We start from the raw sequence: 17691 nt of genomic DNA on the forward strand, positions 1-17691 counted from the left end.
GATTTCTGGGGTTCTTTTTTCTATTATCTACTTAAGTGGAAATAAAATGTTGCTAACCATGATGAAAATACAAGCACATTAGAACTTAAAGACAGAAGTCCCATCACACAACTTCCTTAATGAGGAAATTAGGCCAGAGGGGACCAGAGAACTGCCTGATTTTCAAGACGGAGCCCTGGTTCCCTCCTTAGCTCCTGATCTAAGTCATGTGACAATTCTGGCTCGATATAGTGGGGCTTCTTTCTACGTATGCAGTGTGCTGACCACTGACTCTTTGTGACCTCATGAACCGTAGCCCACCAGGCTCCTCTGTCCATGGGAATTCTCCAGGCAAAAATACTTGAGTAGGTTGCCATGCCCTCCTCCAGGGGATCTTTCCAGCCCAGGGATCAAACCCAGGTCTCCCAAATTATAGGTGGATTCTTTACCTACTGAGCCACTAGGGAAGCCCTTCCATGCAGTTGTTATCAAGGAAGACCCTAAAGGCTTTGAAATGAGACAGGATCAGCCCCTCATTCAGTGCCTCTTGAAACACCAGGAATGATGGGCAGGTAGACACACACAGCCACAAATGCACACCCACAACACACATAAACGCGAAGCACCTCATGTGTCATGAAGTCATTATTAAGACTACATGTACAGCAGGATCCTCTATGACCCACCTCCCAGGATATTGAAAATTAAGCAAAAATGAACAAATGGGACCTAATTAAAATTAAAAGCTTCTGCACAACAAAGGAAACTATAAGCAGGGTGAAAAGACAGCCTTCAGAATGGGAGAAAATAATAGCAAACGAAGCAACTGACAAAGAATTAATCTCAAAAATATACAAGCAACTCCTGTAGCTCGATTCCAGAAAAATAAAAGACCCAATAAAAAAAATGGGCCAAAGAACTAAACAGACATTTCTCCAAAGAAGACATACAGATGGCTAACAAACACATGTAAAGATGCTCAACATCACTCATTATCAGAGAAATGCAAATCAAAACCACAATGAGGTACCATTTCACACCAGTCAGAATGGCTGCGATCCAAAAGTCTAGAAGCAATAAATGCTGAAGAGGGTGTGGAGAAAAGGGAACCTGCTTACACTGTTGGTGGGAATGCAAACTAGTACAGCCACTATGGAGAATAGTGTGGAAATTCCTTAAAAAAATGGAAATAGAACTGCCCTATGACCCAGCAATCCCACTGCTGGGCATACACACCGAGGAAACCAGAATTGAAAGAGACACATGTACCCCAATGTCCATCACAGCACTGTTTATAATAGCCAGGACATGGAAGCAACCTAGATGTCCATCAGTAGACGAATGGATAAGAAAGCTATGGTACATATACACAATGGAGTATTACTCAGCCATTAAAAAGAATACATTTGAATCAGCTCTTATGAGGTGGATGAAACTGGAGCCTATTATACAGAGTGAAGTAAGCCAGAAAGAAAAACACCAATACAGTATACTAACACACATATATGGAATTTAGAAAGATGGTAATGATAACCCTGTATGCAGGACAGTGAAAGAGACACAGATGTATAGAACAGTCTTTTGGACTCTGTGGGAGAGGGCGAGGGTGGGATGATTTGGGAGAATGGCACTGAAACATGTATATTATCATATGTGAAATGGATCACCAGTCCAGGTTCGATGCATGATATAGGGTGCTCAGGGCTGGTGCACTGGGATGACCCAGAGGGATGGTATGGGGAGGGAGGAGGGAGGGGGGTTCAGGATGGGGAACACATGTGTACCCGTGGTGGATTCAAGTCAATGTATGGCAAAACCAATACAATAGTGTAAAGTAATTAGCCTCCCAAAAATAAATAAATCAATTAATTAAAAAAAAAAGACTACATGTTATTTGGAAAGTGGAAATGCAGATTTTCCAGACATGTAATTCTAACTACAGGGAAATCCAACCTTGAAGATGCAGGGAGCATGGAGATGTCCCTTGAAAGATAGGATGCTTTTCTAAAGCAGATAAAAGGCTCCCCCAGGACCACTCCTGAGACTGACTCTGCCACCCCCTGCCCAGTCAGATGCTGAATACACATCCATCCTGGCGGTCTGTCTGCAGGAGAAACCGGACAAAGCCTGGCTCCATCCACAGAGTCATGTCCTCCTGGACCTGTCATCTGTCTAAACTTAAATTTCTGAAGAACGAGGACAATATTATGTATCTTACTGTCTTATTGTAAAAATGATACATGAGGGGCAAAAACAACTTCTTATGGTCTGAAGTGTTAATTGCTTAGTTGTGTCCTACTCTTTGTGATCTCTTGAACTGTAGCCCACCAGGCTCATCTGTCCATGGGATTCTCTAGGCAATAATACTGGAATGAGTTGCATTTCCTACTCCAGAGCATCTTCCAGACCTAGGGATCAAACCCGGGTCTCCCGCATTGCAATTAGATTCTCTACTGTCTAAGCCACCAGGGAAGCCTATAGGCTGAATATGTCCCCTAAAATTCCTATGTGGATGCTCTAACCCCCAATTACCTCAGATGTGATAATGTTTGGAGAAGGGGTGAAAGTTGCTCAGTCATTTCTGACTCTTGTGACTCCATGGACAGTAACCCACCAGGCTCCTATGTCCATGGGATTCTCCAGGCAAGCATACTGGGGTGGGTTGCCATGCCCTTCTCCAGGGGATTTTCTGGATCCAGGGATCCAACCCGCATTGCCAGCATTGCAGGGACTCTTTGCTGTCTGAGCCACCAGGGAAGCCCCTTTAAAACTACAATTACCTTAAAATGAGGTCATGTGGGTGGGGCTGTGGTCCTGTATGACTGGTGCCTTTATATGAAGAGATCAGGACACAGAAACACAGAGGAAGATAACCACGTGAAGACACAGGAAAAGGTGGCGTCTACACATCCAGGAGAGGGGCCTCAGGAGGAGCCAGCCCTGCCCATACTAAGATCTCAGACTCTGCCCTCCAGAACTTTGAGAAATACACGTCTGTTGCTGGATCCCCCGTCTGTGGTGTGCATTACATTAGCCCAAGCAGGATAACTATCACATAGCCTGAAACAAACTAAGTGCTCAGCATTTACAGACATCACCTTCATATTTACCGTGACCACCTCTACACCAGTACACAAGGGCACTGGCCCTGAAATAGATGTTGAATGAGCAGAGCAGAAAGACTCCTGCCACTTGCACCATGACTTATCCACTTCCTGTTTATTCCATGACTTCGAAGGGTGTTACATGTGAAGTTTCCTGTTTTTACAGAAATTTTATTATTATTATTATCTACAGAGGTATTTTTCTTCAACTTTATTTTTCTCTTTTATCGAGGGAGGAAGTAAACTTGAACAAGGAAGACAAGTATCAATCACAAATTATGCAAGAATCTGAGCCAACAGATAAGCCAATCATTTACATCATAAAAGCATAAACTCAGCAACATGAGCTGTTGAGGACTAACTCAGAGCTATCAGGCTCACTGTCTCAAGACCTGAGTAAATCATTTCCCCGTGGTGAACTTTGGCTCCCTCACTTCTAAATCCCTTCAGTCACTGACTCATGACTCAGTGTTTAGAACCCCACTTAAAACAGCAAAATTACAATATCAACCAGTATTTCTGATCCGCCAGTAGTGAGGACACCCAGTGATGCCAGGCTGCATCCACTGTCTGGAGAGGAAACTCAGCGACCTGACTGAGTTAACCATGAAGATGGGCTGTTGGCCAGTCTTCTAGCTTATGGTGCTCAAGTAAAGTGTATTAATTCATGATCAGTTTCCAAAATGAAAAGAATACGTCTCTATAGTTGTTCTGAGACCTTTGTCGAGGTTTATCATAGGACTTCACTCACCATCAGAGTTCCGTACAGAAAGATGACTTCTCACTTAGAAAATGTTCTTCCTGAACAACGGACTCTCCCAGTTAAACAGATATAAAATGCATGGAAATGTATACAGGTGTACGTGTATAAATACATACATCTCTACACATAAACACATGTACAGGTCTAGGCACACAGCTGGGATGTAATATACAAAGACTGGTATGTCACAAACAGCTAGACATCAGCAGCAGCATGAGATAAATTGCATATAAATAAATATATATTAAAATAACATATGATAAATATAAAGATGAATGAATCTGGGTTAAAATCCAGACCCCCCTACCTAATATGTATATGCAAATAGACAATTTTCTTACATTTATACTTACCTGTAAGAAGATAATCAATACTGCCGAACTCACAAAGTTTTGTAAAAAAAAAAATTCTATTTGTACAACCATAGTGTTTTTCTTAATAAGCCTATAAAAGCTATTAATACTAGAAAGTAAGGAATCCATTCTCTTCCTCTTTGTTCTACAAAATTGGCTCACAATCAAATATCTCAGAAACATTTTTTTTCTTTCTCTTTCTCCAACATCTTCCTCATCCCCACCTCTACCTCCCTTTTGGCAATAGAGTGGTTTTATATACTGTCAGCATCTAATACAATAGCCACTAGTCAGGCGTGGCTACTTAAACTTTAATTCATTAACATTAAATAAAATGTTGAAATTCAGTTTCTCATTCATGCTGTGTGGCTCGTGGCTGCCATGTGGGAAAGTGCAGACACAAGACATTTTCATGGGTGTGGAAAGCTCTGCCTCACAGCTCTCTTCTAGGTTGTTCTGGATCTGGGGTAAGAATGACTGAATATTAAATAAGTATTTTACCGTGCACAAAAAACTGAATTACTCCCTAAACTATGAGACATGCTTCTTAGATTCTGTCTGGTGTCACCTTGGTAGTTGTAACTGCAAATCTGTGTCTGAGTCCTATTAATACTAAAACATTTCAAATTCAGTTCAGGTCAACCCTGAGATGTGCATTCCAGGACATATACTCCAGTCTGGAGTCTATGAATGGAAGTGCAGAACCCAGAACATGTGGGGTGGTGCTACTGCTCCACCAGCCAGGAGGTACCACGTTCATTCCTGAGCAGCACAGTCCAACCTGGAGCCTGACTCTGAAACGTGTCTGGGGAAAACAAGACAAGGAGGGGATGGGAACAGGCCACCAGGGATGGCTAGAGAAAATCCAAACTTTTGATCTAGGAAAGAGGAGATTTAGAGGGACATAACCTGTGCCTTCAGAGAACAAATGGGTCATCAAGGCCACTATGAGACAGGGTTGATCTGTGGCCACAAACTGGGGGTCATGGCTCCGGTTGTAAAAAGATTTTCTGACCAGTACAAGAAAGTACTTTCTGTCATGGGTAGAGTTACCAAAAATTGAAATCAAACTCCTCTGGAAGGCCCAGGTTCTTGTGAAGAACACTTCGGTTGGGATGGACGGTCAGCTGTTAGGCAAGAGCTGTAAGAGATCTGAGCCTCAGATTCACCCATGTGAAGACTAAGAACTCCAGTATCACTTCCAGGCCCCTGGGAGTCAATATCCTCTGGGAAAACACTCACTATGTCTAGACGCTAAACCTCTTCACATCGCTGAAACCTTATGTTTCCTCCAATGCAGCCCAAAACCTAAAAGAATAAGTAACTATCTTTCTAACACATGAAGTCGCCAAGGGCCTAGGCTTGTCCCAAGAGCACAGCCAGGACTCGGGAAGGAATTATCCGTGAAGGGCCATCATCTCAGGGAAATTTGTGTTAGTGACAGTAGCTCCTTCTTTGTGCTCAGTCGTGTCTGACTCTTCTTGGCCCTACAGACTGTAGCCCGCCAGGCTCCTGTGTCCACAGGGTTTTCTAGACAAGATTACTGGAGTGGGTCACCATTTCCTCCACCAGGGGATCTTCCGGACCTAGGGATCGAACCGGGGTCTCCTGCATTGGCAGGCAGATTCTTTACCACTAACACCACCTGGGAAGCCCAGTTCCTTCTTTAATCACCCTAGATAAATCGAGAGGGAGGAAAGAGGAGGGAAACAAAATACCATATACAGCCAGAGAAAAAGGAAAATAAACACAGAAAGTAGCACTAAAATCAGAGAGATTTTTAAGATGGAAAATCCGATCAAGCAGCTTCTTGCTTAATGTACTTGGGTTACTTCTCATTTGCCTCAGAGTAACGTTCACACATTTTTACCCACCTCCTGCTACCCGGCCCTTCATGACCTGGCCCAGTTGCCTCTCCAGCCCCCTCTCTCCTTGCCCATGAAGCACTAACTGCTTCTATTTCTGCTCTATGGGCCTAGACCTGCCTGGTCTCCTGACCTGGAGCACATCAGTGCCTCTGCCAGGAACTCACTTCCTGACTTGCTCTCACCCACGGCATCCACATGCTTTAGGTTGGAGCTTAAGATGTTCTTACCAAAAGAAATAGTTTGCAATTCCCCCACCCACTGGAAGACAGGGCTCAGAGCCTGGTGAGTGGATGGTGACAGCATTGGATAGTCTGTAGATGAGGCTGGACAGGATGAAAGCTTGTGTGTCAAAGCCCCAAACCGAAACACCCCCAGGAGCCAGCCAGCGTGTTACTAGAATGGCAACCTGGGGTACAACTCGCTATGGAAACCCAGCTACTTACACATGCAACCACCTGGTTGGATCTCAAGTACATCTTTAAAAAGAAAGGAGCTGGACAAAAATATTCATACTGCAGGATTCTGTTTATATGAAATTCGAATGCAGGAGAAACTAAGGTGATAAAATCAGATTCTGAGGGGGTGTGGTGGAGGTGTTTGGAAGGGACGCAGGAGAAAGCTTTCTGGGAAAATGAAACTTTTGTCTTATTTCAGGCTTTGAATTATGCAATTGTCAAAAGTCATCTAATAAGACACTTAGAAAGAAATTAGTATTGATTTTTACAGTATTCATGTTTCTCTATGCTTCCCCACCCACCCCAGCCTTATGATGCATTTGCTCTCCATGGCGGCTTCTGGAATCTTCTGTAGCTGTGGCTTTTGTGAGTGGCTCTTCCTGGCAATGTGTCCTCCAAAGCTGAGTGTCCTCTCCATTGGCTTCTGCTGCAGCTTCCAAGCTGACCGCACCCATCAGGGCTCAAAACTGATCTGCTTTGCTGTGGATTGAATGTTCATGCTCCCCCGCCAAATCCGTGTGTTCAAAGCTAACCTTAAGATGATGGTGTCAGGAGGTGAGGTCTTTGGGAGGTGATGAAGCCACGAGGGTGGAGCCCCCATGATGGGATTAGTGGCCTTATAAAGGAGACCCCACAGAGCCCCCTCACCCCTTCATCCAGGTGAGGATGCAGTGAGAAGATGCTAGCTTTTAGTCTTCCCATAATTACAAAGTCCAGTGTCCCCAGTAATTCCACAGTAGCCCCAGGTCTGGCCTTGAATGACCCCTTGGGTCCATCCATCAACTCATCCAGGAATGAGAGACTGAGGACCAGAAAGCAGATTTCTTGCTCACGGTCACAGGATAAAGTGGCCTCTTAGAAGCCATGTGACGGCAGGGAAGCCTCTTGCTCTGGCTCTCCCACTGTTTGTCCGCAGGGTGGTTTGAGATGAGCATTTGGCTATGAGGTATGCATGACACACACACACCAGGCCCTGAAGACCCACTAGCTCCCTTTCATGGCTGTTTCATCCTTGCTGTCAGTAAGAGTCTCATGAAGAAAGGAAGAAAAGCAAACAGACACCTGTCTGTCAAGGCCAGGACACTCCTGTAGTAAGAAATAGCTTAGAATGGTTTTAGCATAATTCCTACAGCTAACATTTTTATGTTCCTACTCTATGCCACTTAATGTTCTAAATACTTTACATATATTAATGCACATAAGTCTCACAGAAATACTCTAAGGCAGCTACTCTCACTACCTCTCTTGTGCACCTGAAAAAAACTGAAGCCCAGAGAAGTAAAGTAACTAGCCCAAGGTCACACAGTAGGAGCTGTGCTGAATTCAAATTCAGGTAGTCAGGAGCCTAAAGTCCTCAACACATGTTCGTGCTGTCTTGAGATAAACCACGTAATTTATTTCAAGTTGTTTGTATCTTTTTTAAAAAGTCATGGCATGACTGCATCAAAATTGCTTCTGGTGCTTTATAAATTATTATTCAGTGATAGTAGGTATCGACTTTCCTTGTGAGGCATTTGTATTTCTTTGTCATTGATGAAGCTCTCCTAATTATAAATACTGTTAATGGGTCCAGTGAAGGAGGTGATTTCGACCTCCCCCGGGACACAAAGGTTCTGTGGACCCTCCATATTTTTACATGTCTTTTGTGATGGGAACAAACGAGTCTGGGGACTGCAGTGATACGATTATCACAGGAAAGGTCATCGAGGGAGTCAGAGGTAAAACAAAAGCAAATGAAATCGTCTGTCAGTGATGGAATAGGCCTGAATTACCCACTGTCCTCGGCTGCCACTGGCTCACAGTCTAGAAGAGAAGTTAGAGAAGTGACCACACTGCGGGGCGTTAGTCACAGGTCAGAACATGACGGGACACAGAGGCCAGGAGGGGATCACACCCACAGCCTGGAGTGAGCATCCCCAGGATGAGGAACACGGCATTGGGAATTGTATTAACAGTCTGTTCACAAGGATAAAAACCTTTGTCTTCCTAAAGACTAGTTTTCAATGGATCGATCATTCCTGGAGGAGGGAGTGGGGCTCAGGGGCGCAGGAGGCTGAGACGGGGCTCCCACGTGGTCTCAGGAGCAGGCGACTGGACCCCTCTACACCCTCTGCTGTTTCAGCAAATGCGCATCATATAACAGTACGCACAAGGCTGCACACCACACATGCATGTGCACCCACATAGCTTTCATGGTAACGTGTGTGTGTGTGTGTGTGTGTGTGTGTGTGTGTGTGTGTGTGATGGGTGCAATGCTGTGTTCCCAGGCGCCCACATCCAGAGCCCTGTGGAGCAGTCTCGCCCAGGAACCGCGATCACTCTGGACATTTTCTGAGAATCCCCCTCAGCTGCACAGAGCCCCTGTGCCCAAGAATGTGCCCCCCACTTGGGGTAACTCGGGTCCAGTGACCGACCAACACCAGGGCACAGGGGCCTCAGGTGAGAGCAGCTCTGAAGGGCGTCCAGACTGAGTCCCTGCGGGACTGGCAGGGATGTCACTATGACAGACCCCGGTTCCACTTCTCCCTCTGCGGGCTCCCACCTGCATCCCACTCAAAGCATTGGGGCAGGAAGGGAAACTGCCTGCAGACCTCTGTCTCTCAAAGTCTGTTTCCCAGGGAACCAGATATAAATAAATACTTGTCTCCCCCTGACAGGGTGAGGTGGGGGGAGCATGTCTGACCCTGACGGGAGATGGGGGTGCTCCCTGCTCTCCTCCTGTCGTGGACACTCAGAAGGCTGCTCACGGACCAGGGAGCTACCAAAGCTAACTGGAAGTCCAAACTCCAGTCTGTCCCTGATAGAAGGTGGACAGTCGAAACCTCAGTTATCACAGCTAAAATTTAGAAAAATCTGTGGGAAAGCTATTGCTACATAAATTTAAGAACACAGAACAAGGAATATTCTAGATTCCCTTTGAATGAAAATTAAACCATTTCTGCTAATAGTCATGTTATTTTCTATCTTGACATAAGATACCTTCACAAAAACATGCTCTCAACTGTTATCTGCAGACTTTTTTAGATGGAAATTACACAACTAAAAAGGCAACTTAATTAGGATTCCATCACTTTATTTTTTTTTTAATAAGAAGAACCCTCTAAATTTTAGAATGGGTATTAGTGACAGTAAATGAATAAGAAGTCAGTCAGATAAACAGGACATAGAGTAACACACATCAGGCCTTTATACTAGATGTCCTTTTGAAGGAGAGGAGAGAGTAGGAAGGTGAGAGAAGTCAAACCTGAATAAATTTGATGATGATTCTTTTCTGATATGGAGACATGAACGGATAGAAATGGTATATGGGGCGTGTGTCTGTGGATTTCTTTTTTAAGATTTTTTTTTTACGTGAACCATTTTTTTTTAAGTCTTCAGTAAATTTGTTACAATATTGCTTCTGCTTATTGTTTTGGGGTTTTGGCCGTGAGGCCTGTGGCATCTTAGTGTCCTGACCAGGGATTGAACCCACACTGCCTGCATTGAAAGGTGAAATCTGGGACCACCAGGGAAATACCCACCTGTGATTTTAAAAAGTGGGACATTTTGCTGTGTCACTTCTGATCTTTTTTCAGCCACATGCATCTGTGATCTATTCAGGTTGGTTTGCACACCTGCGTTCCTGTGACTTCTGAGTCTCTTGGTTGGTCATGGTGGAGGATGGGATTGTCTGGGAGAAAACCTGTTTTAGATATGATGAACAGTTGCAAACCTTGATGACAGCATTTCAAAATACAACACATGAAAGAACTCCAAAAGGAGTGTCTTTTCAACCAAGTTTCTATTTCCAGCTCTACACAAAGCTAAGGATTTGTATGGTAGAATTTTAAATATGAAGAGACTGCTAAGGAGATAGATGGCATGTCCCACAAAAGAGGACATGCTGAAAGGCCACATGTGGGCTTCTAGAACTTGGGTATCGTGATGACAAACCTCCACAGGGATGGGAAGTACCCCTACTTGTCACTCTACTGTTCTTTGAAGAGCAAGGCACACAATGGGAATGCGTGTGTGTGCTGCTCTTTCCACTGAAGAACTTCATCAGGACACGGAAAATAAAGTCATTCGAAGCAGCTCAAACTCCCCTTGCCCTACAGTAACCACACACACACACACACAGACACACACAGTAAACATAGGGAGAATCTCTAGAGAGAATGTGGGAAAAGAAATTCACATCCCTGGAATTTCTCAACAGTCTGTTCTGTACTGTGAGGTTTCTACTAAGACCTTATGCAAAGATGAAATTAGAATACCCTCTTGTACTGCTTTCCGTACAGAAAAAAAGCTAAAAATACATCCGTGGGTGTTTTATATAATCCTTCCAATCTTATTTAGTCTTTTGACAGTTTGATAAAGGGAACGTGGAATACTTGATCATTTAACTTCCTGCTGGTCAATAAAGCACATGAGAGAGATGGGAACATGGCTGTCAGGGGGTCTGGTCACTCCTACCATCCACATGGGACCCCAGGTGGAGGGCTTTCATCACATGATCAGGACACAGCTTCAAGGCTTGCTTAGAGGGTCACTGGTTGTCCTGGAGATGTGATAAGTGCTTAGTGGAGGCATCTTGTTTACTCTGATTAAAGCCCATGTCAACACTTAAGAGATTCATTACCTTGGCCTTTGAAAGCCATGAAAGTTCGGATCAGAACTGAGGGGGGCAGATGAAAGGGGCACCCGGGCTGCCTGTAGCAACATCAGTGCCCAAGACCCCTCGGGGCTCCCTAGGGACACTGCCGAACTCTGGAAAACAATGTGTTCTCCAAGGAGGGCCTTCTTCCTGGGGACGTTTTCCTGTCCAGAATGTCAGAGCACTTCCACCACTTACTCCCCACTTAGTAGTATTCAATTTGTATTTGTGACCTGTTTCTAATTTGTACTGAAATATAGTTGATTTACAATGTCATGTTAGTTTCAAGTGTACAGCAAAGTGGTTCAGTTACACATGTGTTTATTTTTTCTTTTCCCTTATAGGTGACTATAAGATATTGAATATATTAGTAGTTTCCTGTGTTATACAGTAGGTCCTTGTTGGTTATCTATTTTACATATAGTAGTGTGTGTATTTAATCCCAAACTCCCAATTTATCCCTCCCTCTCCCCTTTGGTAACCATAAGTTTGTTTTCTATGTCTGGAATTCCATTTCTGTTTTGTAAGTAAGGCCATTTGTATCATTTTTTTTCCAGATTCCACATATGAGTGATATCATATGATGCTTGTCTCTCTATGACTTATTCATTTAGTATGATTTTGAATTGCTCCACTCTCTAAATATACATTCTATCACCAGTTCTTATTCACAAATTCTTTACTTTAATACAAACATTGAGATGGGCCTCCATGGAATTAATGAGACATTTTTAGTCACTGGAGAGAAAAACTCAATGGATGCTTTCCCACGTTCACTACTTAGGACCTTGGGTGAGGTCCAGGGATTTGAAATTTGAAACTTGGAAGTTGAAAGGGGGAATTCTCTATGGCAATTTCTTTTTGAAAATGTATACAAACTCCCAAGTTTCAAATCCTGGCCATGTGCTTTCTTTGTCCAATGACAGACACAGTCCAGAATCCTTGTTCAAACATCTGCATTTAGAATTGATACCCACACCTTTGAAACATGGCTAGAGGCAACTGTCAGTGGAAGTTAAAGATGTGCCAAGAAATGAAGGGATGAGGTAGTCGTCACACTAAAAATAATAAAAGCAGTTAGAGTCAGGGAAGACTGAAATGCCCATCTGTGCCTGATGCCAGCAACGGTCAGGGGTTGTGGGAAGTGGAGAGCTGGTGGCTGGACTGGGGACTCAGGTGAAAGCTGACCTCGGCGAGAGCTGTCGGGCAAAGCCCTCTGCAGGGGCTTTCACGTCCCCAGACAGGAATGGCAGGTGGCAAGTGTTGCCTACCGGACAGCGAGGAACAAAAACAGACAATGGTCAATTAAAGCAATTAGTTTGAAAAACTGAGAAGGATGAGCTGAGTGTTTTAAGAACTGGTCTCTTAGATTTGGTGGTTATAATCGGCCTCGTGTTCTGTAAGTCAGTGGTTTTATTAGAAATGGACAGCTCAATCTGTTTCTAGAAGTTTCGCATCTGTAGGAAGACTGGGAGGTATCTAGGCATTGATCTCTCAAAGACCATGGCTATGTATATGATCACATACTTGTTTTTTCACATTTTTAATAGCTCTGAAAACAGAATGCATCTTACAATTGATGGCAGTTTTCAGTGTTTATTGGCAGCATGTTTTCATTCTCTGTGGCTCATAACATTATAGTACATTTTATGATCAATATTGCTTAGACTCCATAAAATATGGGTGTACGATGAGTGACTCAGCTAAGGAGAGGGAGCTGTGAATGGATAAAAGATTCAGGAGAAGGAAGCAGAGAAGATGACTCTGAACAGCTGTGTCATTAGGTAAATATTTGCTGAGTGCATGAGTTACGCACACTGATGGGGTGGTGAGGGTGAAGTTTAATTATATTCTGTGTCCAGGGCTGGAAGGACAGAGGCAAGATGCGTGGGGTGTAGAGACAAGGACCAGCTGATCAAAACCCTGGGTGGAGTGGCCGCCAAGCTCGGAGATGCCATGGAGGACAAGCATCTTGTTAGGAAGAAGCCTTCCAGGGGAGAGCACCCCAGTACGGCGTGTGCTTGATTGGTGTCAAGAAGTGAGACAGAGGTTAAGGCTGTGGGTGTCCTGAACAACCCATCAACCCTGATGTGGGTGTTGAGAGGACAATCCATGGGTGGAACAGGGCAGGAACCACTGGAGGAAACCCCAGTCGGGCTCAGAGTCCTGGAGGGTCCCAGAGTAGGTTTCCTGAAGCTAGGAGAGCCCCAGCCTCACTTCCCCCTGGAGGCTGGACTGTAGCCACAGAAGACACCGGTTTGATCCCTGGATCGAGAAGATCCCCTGGAGGAGGGCATGGCAACCTACTCCAGTATTTTTTCTTGGAGAATCCCATGTACAGAGGAGCCTAGAGGTCTATAGTCCATGGGGTTGAAAGAATTGGACATGACTGAAGCGATTTAGCATGCACCATACAAATATTTAAAATTTTTAAGGAAAAGGAGTCACTTTTTCCTAATCCAGAAGGAAAGATTGCCCCTCTAGATGATAATGTGATAAAAGAATTCACAGTCTGCAGTCTGCCTTCCAATTTCAGCCAAATCCCCGGAGGACAAAGAAAATAGATAAAAACAGCTGATGGTGGGTGGAGGCAGAAACACCACCACCACGTGGCCCCCCCCCAACCCCCCCGCCCTGATCCTGGTGTGTTTCATCACGTGATGGCGGCTGCACACACTCCAGGCAGAAACAAACATCAGCCATAGCTCTTAGCCACTGTTGTCCTGTGATCAGATGATGCCTCTTTCAAGTAAAACGTCTTTGTTTAAAAATTCTCTACTTTCCATTCATTTCTCTAAGTCATGCACATCCACAGTTATATGTACATATATGAAAGGCCCATTGAAAGCATTTCGCTTACACCAGGAATAAATTCTGCAAACCTCTGCACACTGGCCCTGCCTTCTGATAACTCACATGTGACAAACCCCAGAGAAGGGGTCCAGCCTCTGTGCTCCAGGGAGGGAGGCTGATGAAGACCCTACAGCTGCTGACTCTGCCTTCTGGTCCTCTACCCCTGGAACTGCCTTCAGGAACCATCCTATCCTCCAACGTAACTTTCCAATTATTCTCTTTCCTTCTCAAATCCCTTAAAGTTGTATCCCCTTGGTAGCCATTTAGTTGCTAAGTCAATGTTTGACTCTATGCAGCCCCATGGACTACTGTACCCACGAGGCACCTTTATCTATGGGATTCTCCAGCCAAGCATACTGGAGTGGGTAGCTATTCCCTTCTCCAAAGGATCTTCCCGATCCAGAGATTAAACCCGGGTCTCCTGCTATTGGCCAGTGAATTCTTTACCACTGAGCCACCAGGGAAGCCCTTGCATCCCCTTGGTTGTTCTCAAATTTAATTCTCTCCCAACGTAAGAGGGGAGTGAGACACCACCCAGGGACCCCACACAAGCCTCTCCCCTGGGACATCACCCATCACCTCCATACTGCCCTCAATACCTTTCAGTCTAAGCTCAGGGGGCAAGCCTGACTTAACAGACAGATTTCATTTCAGACAGCCAATGCAGGAGACACAAAAGACATGGATTTGATCCCTGGTTGAGGAAGATCCCCTAGAGGAGGAAATGGCAACCTACTCCAGTATTCTTGCCTGGAGAATGCCATGGACAGAGGAGCCTGGCAGGCTACAGTCCAAGGGATCGCAAAAAAGTTGGGCATGACTGAGCAACTGAGCACAGCACAGCACTCTGCTTCAAGGGGGGTTCTGCTACCTTTAGGAATTCACCAATTCTGGGAAGGGCAGTCTCTCCCTGGTCAACATGAGCCCATGATATTAAAACACCAGAAAATACAAAACTTGATTAAGATAATCATTCAGGCCTTTGAGCCACCCATCCCCACCCCTACTCCAGCCATGACCACAGACAAGGAGAATCACTCTGCTTGATCCTAGAGATTCAGAGAGAAATAAAGCTTCTTTAACATGCATTAAGCCCAAGGGCCTCAAATTTTATCATGCATGTAATTTACTGAGCCATCTTGCTAAGAAGGTTTCTGGTTGGGTGGGAGGGGTGGGGTCTGAGTGGCTTCAGGTCTAACCATACCCCAGATGATGCCTGGGCTGCTGATCATGCCCCACACATGCGGGAGGGCATTCAACTAGAATCATGTGCCCTATTTTTTAAGGCACATTGATTAGTTAACTAAAGACGGAGAACATTATTTAATGTGTAAAAAAGAGCTTTAGCCTAAGACTTGTTTATTCTAAAGCAATTACAATTAAGGCTTTTTTTTTTCTGTACCAGCCACTTTCTATCCCCAAATAAAATTTTATCTTACCTTAACGCTCATCTAATGAGAACTGGCCCAGGGACCTTATTAATTCTCAAGACAAAAGGGTGCCCTCAGCCCCCTGTTGCTCAGAAGCCCTGGACTCAGGCAGGAAGGAGCAGGTGTGTAGGGGAGGGGACAGACTTGGAGGCAGGTTAGGAGACTGTGTCTCCCCTGGCATTAATATTGGACATGCAGTCATCCCTGTAGTGGACTCCACAAATGTAGAAACTCCTGCATATTTTTAAATCATCCCAATCAGGTTTGGTCATGAGAACAGACCCCTAGCTGGATGGTCAGGGGCAACTTTCTGTAGTTCAGTCACTCAGTCATGTCCAACTCTTTGCAACCCCATGGATTGCAGCACACCAGGCTCCCCTGTCCTTCACTATCTCCTGAAGTTTACTCAAACTCATGTCCATTGAGTCAATGATGCCATCCAACCATCTCATCCTCTGCTGCCCCCTTTTCCTCCTGCCCTCAATCCTTCCCAGCATCACAGTGTTTTCCAGTGAGTCGGCTCTCCGAATCAGGTGACCTAAGTATTAGAGCTTCAACATCAGTCCTTTCAAGGAATATTCAGGGCTGATTTGCTTTAGAATTGACTGGTTCAATCTCCTTGCAGTCCAAGGTGCAGCTTTAAGGGCTCCTTAAAACCAGGACCACAGGACTTATGGTGGGCGTCACCGAGCGGGCTGTGGCTGCTTCTGGGGGACCACCCACCTCATGACCAGATGACCTGCACCTCCCCTTCTCGTCCAAGGGCACTCCTCACTGCTGGCCTGGCTCTAAAGCTGCGGTTCTCAACCTTGCCTGCCCTTCAGCATCAAATAGGGAGACTCGGAAACTCAGAACAAATCCTGGAGGCTATTAAATCAGGGTGCCCTTGGCCCCACAAGGGATAGATGCAACCAAGCTGAAACCTACCAGAAAGGGTCCCCTCAGATACAGGATGCGAGAGGCAAATAGAACCACCTATAGTGCTGCTTTTAAAAGGCTTTATCCAGGGGGAAATAAAGCACATGCTCAATTCCACTCTTTTCCTCCTAGATTAAATGCCACTTTATTGGAGAGAACGTAGCATCAGCTGTTTCACTCTGTGTGGAGCTTTTCGGTTTTCCTGTTCCGTTTTACAGCACCTCCACTCCTACAGCTGTAATTTTATATGATGCCTTGCCGGCATTTGCAGAGTAAAACATTACATGTAGTTTCAAGTGCCAAAAGGTGTAGGAAGTTTTGTAAAACTCTGGAAGGGGAGAGAGTAATAGGTTTATCTTAAGGTCATAAAAATTTTATTTGATTTTTTTTTTCCCTCTCCTTTATACTTGTTGCTGTTACTTTAAAAGTCTTCTGGCATTTAACTGACAATAAACAGGGCAAAACAAACTGTTCCTTCCTTTAGGTTGTGCAATTTTTATTGCTCCAGTTTACAGCCACCAAATATGCCTTTTCGAAAAATGCTTGTTTAACCACCTTCTGTTTGTAAGCAGTAGAGCTGTGAGCCAACCAGCCCCGGGGGTGAAGTTGGACTGTCTGAGCACCCCAAAGTTTGCAAAGATACTTAGAAACAATCCAAAGTTAAGTGACACTCATGATGCTGGTTCCTCAGCCAGACAATTGCATGGAACTGAATCAAAGTCAGCTGAGCTTGAGTTGTATCCACCTGTCACGCCCAGGCGTTTAAAGCAAATAGAAATGCCAGCAGGATCGCGGTTGTAACCGAAGGAATCAGGGTGGAATTGTCCTTTTCCACGATAATTCAGAAGCCAGTGACCAGAGTAAATGCTTCCACACTAAATCGGGGAACACATTTTGTATCCCATAGGCAATGTGGGCAGGGAGGATGAGTTTTATTTTAGCTGACACTATGCCATGCTTCCAGTTTTCACATCTTTTCAGTACATCTCCACCTCAACCTCAAAAACTTCAGGTTAATGAGTCAGGATCAAGCCGGATGGTGCGGGGGGAGGGAGATTGGGGGTGGAAGGTTGCCTACCAGTATATTCCTTGGGCAGGAAAAGAAAAGTAGGATTTCAGGGCAGTAAGTACTGTCAACATAAAAAATAGTCACACCCTAAAAGTTGAGAGTTACATGTTATTTGGTGGGAACTTTTTAAACTTCAAGCCCACAAGACAACATCTCAAACAATCCTGAGAAAACTGCTCTTAGGAGGTAGAGGGTGGCGGTTTGGGGGGGTGGGGGTGGCGGTGGTGGGGGGTAGGGGTGGTGGTGGGGCAGGCGGGGGGAGT

Source organism: Bos indicus, chromosome 13 (assembly GCF_029378745.1).
Source record: "Bos indicus isolate NIAB-ARS_2022 breed Sahiwal x Tharparkar chromosome 13, NIAB-ARS_B.indTharparkar_mat_pri_1.0, whole genome shotgun sequence".
Classification (NCBI taxonomy): domain Eukaryota; kingdom Metazoa; phylum Chordata; class Mammalia; order Artiodactyla; family Bovidae; genus Bos; species Bos indicus.